Consider the following 6,000-nt stretch of genomic DNA (forward strand, 5'->3'; position numbering starts at 1 on the left):
AATGGAGAACTCAATGTGGAAACCAAGTAGGCTGATGAGGATGAGCATACTCACTTCCTCTGCTACTTTTTCCAAATGTTTCAAATGAGAATTCTCATTTCAAGTAGAAGTATATGTATGAATATGGATATGTATGGACAGCTGTGGATATCATCATCATCATCATCATCATCATCATCGTTTAACGTCCGCTTTCCATGCTAGCATGGGTTGGACGATTTGACTGAGGACTGGTGAAACCGGATGGCAACACCAGGCTCCAGTCTGATTTGGCAGAGTTTCTACAGCTGGATGCCCTTCCTAACGCCAACCACTCAGAGAGTGTAGTGGGTGCTTTTACGTGTCACCCGCACGAAAACGGCCACGCTCAAAATGGTGCATCTCATGTGCCACCCGCACAAGAACCAGTCCAGGGGCACTGGCAACGATCTTACTTGGCTTGCCGGGTCTTCTCACGCACAGCACATTTCCAAAGGTCTCGGTCAGTAGTCATCGCCTCGGTGAGGCCCAATGTACGAAGGTCTTGCCTCACCACCTCAGCCCAGGTCTTCCTGGGCCTACCTCTTCCACGGGTTCCCTCAACTGTTAGGGTGTGGCACTTTTTCACGCAGCTATCCTCATCCATTCTCACCACATGTCCATACCAGCGCAATCGTCTCTCTTGCACACCACAACTGATGCTTCTAATGTTCAGCTTTTCTCTCAAGATACTTACACTCTGACGGCTATTCACAATGACATTACACATCCAACGGAGCATACTGGCTTCATTCCTTGCGAGCTTACGTATGTCCTCAGCAGTTACAGCCCATGTTTCACTGCCATGTAGCATGGTTGTTCGTACGCATGCGTCATACAGTCTGCCTTTTACTCTGAGTGAGAGTCCCTTTGTCGCCAGCAGGGGTAAGAGCTCTCTAAACTTTGCCCAGGCTATTCTTATTCTAGCAGCTACACTTATATATATATATATATATATATATATATACACACACGCGCACACATCAACTTGTACACATATAGATCTATTTTCTGTATACAGAAAGATAATTATATATTAATATTATAAACACACACACATACATGCATGTAATTGTTATTCTTATAGAAGAATGTTGTTGACAGTGACTTCAAAGTTTTGGCCAGCTAAGCCATTGTCAGACTGTTTACCTGGCCAAAACTTTGAAGTCACTACTAACAACATTCTTGTACAGAAATAATAAATTTGTACTCTACAAAAGTATAGAGTAACCCATCAAGTTAATGTAAAATTGTTTTCATTATAACCGAATATAAAAACAAACATTAATATCCATACATATATATACATCATCATCATAATGAGTTGGAAAGGACCCACCTAACCTATGCCAGCATGGAAAAGCAGATGTAAAAACTGGGATGATGACACACATGTATCATCAATATGCTCCATCTTGTCAAACATTGAGGCATCCCCATGTCCTATAACCTTTTTCACATAGCTGTACCTATAATCTCCCAGGGGTCATCAGGAACAAATAAATTACTTAATACATACAAACATTGCTTAAGTACCAATAGATTAAGTTGGCTTCTACTTATAGAAGATACATGTTTGTTTAAGGTTATCTACAAAAAATTCTAATGTACCAATATAATTCAACTTACGCTCATACACAGTTACATATTTATGTTTGTGTACACCAGTTGATATGTGATATATTATCATCATAGAACATCCACTGTTCCATGCTTGCATGTGTCGAATGAAATTCAATGAGGCACAGTTTCTGGAGCTAGATGCCCTTCCTGTCACCAACCCTTACCTCTTTCCAATCAAGTTGATATTCCCCCATGGCTGAACATGTTTCCACAGAAGCTAAAAAGCAAAGGGCACTGTTAGTATGAAGTTGATGCTTGTTTACAATCATGCAATGTCAATACAAGACACATATACACATAGAACAGGCTTCTACCATATCTCTCAAGACTTTGGTCAGGCCAGAGCTATGTAGGAGACGCTTACCTAAGGTGCCTCTCAATAAGACTGACGCTGAAACCACTATATGGAGATATATTGTATATCCACATATATGTTTGTGTATGCATATTCAAATGTGTACATTTACTTTACAATTAAACCTATATGTACTGACAACATGTGTGTGTGTGTGTGTGTGTATAATTTCAAAAGTTGGCAGTGTGTTCTGAGTTTCACCTTTAGCTGTTCACAACTGTTTGATTCCTACATTATGTAAAATGTTTTATATACATTACAGTGTGTGTGTATAAATGCTAATATATGCACATTCTTCTAAATGTTCTTCGTATGAAAACTGGAGTATAAATATATTAGTAAAGGTGTTAATAATTATGATGCAAAACAGCTGCTGTGTGTTCAAACCATCACTTTTTTATTTTAGTTATTAAATCATTGCATCTCATTTTCATGAACCTCCCTCTCTCTCTCTCTATGCACACACACACACACACACACCCCTCAGTTTCATATTAAAACTGATAAACATTTCATGTGGGTTTTTGAACAAAACTAAGTTTTAAACAGCTTTAACACAACTCCACAAGTGAAAAAGAAGCCTGTTAGAATAATGGTTCTTATTTTTCACATCAAAATTTTGAAAAAAATAAAAGGGATTTTTCCCATTGGCACCAGGCCACATTTTGTAGGAAAAGCATATAGTTGGTGAAATGGACCCAGGACATGCTTATTTATTTTATTAACCACAGTCAAATATAAATCAGTGTTGACACTAGCACAATCTAAACTCAGTACACAGAGGAACAAATAGGTGGATGCTGTTTGTCACTTAGTTTGGCTTCCTATTATTTCTGTTGCTTCACAGCCTTAGACCAAAGAATAATATGTTCTAATTTTCCGGACAAATAACCTAATCATCAGCATATATTTACATTGCTTACATTTCAATTAATTTGTTATATGATCATCATTGAATGTCTTATTCTTGGACGTTTACATGGTCCCAGACTGAATTTGAACTAGGAACCTTTTGTTTGTCAGCTTTAACTACTAGTAACAATAATATTTTCCATGAAGCCACTGTAATTGTGCACACACACACACACACACATATATATATCTTATTTTATAAATAATATTACAAGTTCAAATATAGTCTAGGATAAAACATCTGATTACAATCAAAGAACAATGCAGTAAAACTTGTCAGTATTGATATTTTATATTTTTTTCTCCTTTTGCTTGTTTCAGTCATTGAACTCAACCCATGCTTGGGCACCACCTTAAAGGGGTTTTCATTGAACAAATCAATCCCAGTACTTTTTAGGTCTGGTACCCATTCTATTAGTTTCTTTTGCCAAACTGCCAAATTACAGAGATGTTAAATAAAACACTGGTTGTCAAGGAGTGGGAGACAAAGACACACACACACACACACACACACACATATTCCATAATAATAATAATAATCATGTTACTCATTTCTTACATAGGCACAAGTTGATCAACTCTACCCCACACCAAATTTGATATCTTGTTTCGCAAATTGTGGTGGAACAGGGTTATAGTTAATGATATCATTTCCAGTTTTTGACTGGTACATTTTTTTATCAACTCCAGAAAAATGAAAGGCAAAGCTGACTTCAGCAGGATTTGGGCACTGAATACAAAATACAGCAGGTTATTTGCCCGGGGGCTCTACTGATTCCATTGTAAGAAGAATCTGGTATTTGAACACAGAACCAAAGGAATTAGAACATAAAATACTGCAAGCATTTAGTTTGATGGACTGATGATGTAGTAGCTTTTTCTTGTTAGAGGAGGTGGGTCAGTACCCATAGCCATCGCTTTGCAGCTCTCCCAGGTTGGTGACATTGATGGAGTTGCGTCCAGCCTGAACATTTTCAGATCAATGGCTTCAGGAAAAACCAAGCTGGTGAAAGAACAATTATCAATCTGGTCCAAATGCTTGCAACACAGTGAACTCAGCTGCAGGACCCATGGATCAAGTAGTGGTTTTGAACCGGGCAGTGCCACTCCACCATCTTAATAATAAGAGCAATGATATTGATGATATGTGCTTATTCTTTCTGATCACAAAAGTCCATGGGGTTAAATGATGTTTATCTTTGGTTTTGGTACCATTAATTAAAAACAAGAGATAAATCTCTGGGATTTGGGTCAGGCTTTTCATTGGCAGCTTTTCCTGTGGGTGGGACGAAACTCAATGCTGCTCCTGATTAGAATTTTGAGTCACACCACTCTCTGCAAGAAATAACAATCAAATTTCTCTCAAATCATATCCAACAGTCTTAAATAAATAAAAGATGCTCTAGATATTATCAGTCTTTCATCATAAGTCTGTTTGATCAAGGTTGACTTGGAGCAAGCAACAATTAAAAGTTGATCTGAGAGTTAAGTTCCAGAGGCAAATGCAGTAATAAAGGCTTAATACTGGCTACCAACCTCTCTGGTGGTGGTTTAGAATATAACCAACTCAGCTGCCCATAGGTCATATATATATATATATATATATCGTAATCATATTGGTACTATATATCATCATCATCATCATCATATATATATATATATATATATTAACTATATAAATATAATTCTTAATTACATGTGTGCTATGTAGCCTATTAATACAAGAACTACATATTTTTAATTTACAAGGATTACTTTGTATACATTTAGTTTTTTAAAAATATTTTTATTTTATCTAAATTGTTTCTTTTTTTTTCTTTCGTATATTTTATTATTAACCTTTAAAGTGACACAATGGCTGTTAGTGAGTTCAGGCCTTGTTACTATTGTATACTGATGGTTCTCAAGATACCTGACTATATTTGCTAACAAAGCACTGTGTTACGAATTTCTAAGAAAGAAAGAAACATTATATTAGATAAATATTCAACATGATAGTCATATTATGAAAGTCTGATCCTTCTAGTCTGGTGTCCTTTCAACTGAGCAATATGAAATGGTTGTCTGTGTCCAGAAAACTGTTGTATATGAAATTTTGCTGCAAACTTTTTTGTTGTGCATAACATCATTTTCAAAGTCTCAGTGTGATAGACAGAGCTTTCTCTTTCTAAAATGTATACTGCAGTGCTCTTACTGCTGAACTCCCAGGTGTTATTACATTTTGGAATATATCAGAAGTACTCCTAGAAAAGTTTAAAGAGCAGTATGGGTTTGTTTTGATTAATATTTCAATAACCTGTAGCTTTGATTAGTTTTAATAATTATTTTTTACCTATAGAACACATTATTTCATTACAATTGTTTGACAAGTTATTTGTTGTTGCTTTGCTCCAGGTCAGTCCTGATTGATCACATCTGTAATAAAAGGCAACCAAGCATGACCATTCCATTTATGTCCTTTTCTGGTAGTGAACTACAGTGTCCATTGTAGCTTTCCTTTTTAAAAAAAAATAGAGTGAAATTTAAGAGATATTTGGTGGTGACTTTGTAGAAGAGCTGTCAACCCTGCCACTGTTAAATATTTGACTTTGGGCTTCTGTTAATCATTATTTTAAAAATAATGATAGCTATCACAGTTTCTCTACATGATTTTATCGCCTACATAACTAGTGTAATGTAATTAATTACAAAAATATACCTATTGACATGTGTCTTTTAATACCTAAAATCAAGACAATACAAGAATATATTCACATAATATTCTTTATTGCTTTATGTGTGAGAAATACTGTGAAATTTATGTGAATATTTGTGAGTTTATAAAGAATACAATTATGTAATAACTTACTGCTGTCAGGGTGCCTATATGAATCATAATTTTGACTGAGAAATATGTAAAGACCTATTTAAATGCATGTAAGTTGGATCTTGTATATATATTTTTTAATAAATGATGGGAAATTCATAGCACATCTTATAACTCACTACACATTTTTATCTAACAAAACAACTAAACTATAAAATGTTGAGTTCAGGGTTAGCCTTTCCCTTTTGGACCTACAAGCATCATTCAATCTATCTTCTTTATATAA

The sequence above is a fragment of the Octopus bimaculoides genome, chromosome 2 (genome assembly GCF_046866305.1).
Source record: "Octopus bimaculoides isolate indiv1 chromosome 2, ASM4686630v1, whole genome shotgun sequence".
Lineage (NCBI taxonomy): Eukaryota > Metazoa > Mollusca > Cephalopoda > Octopoda > Octopodidae > Octopus > Octopus bimaculoides.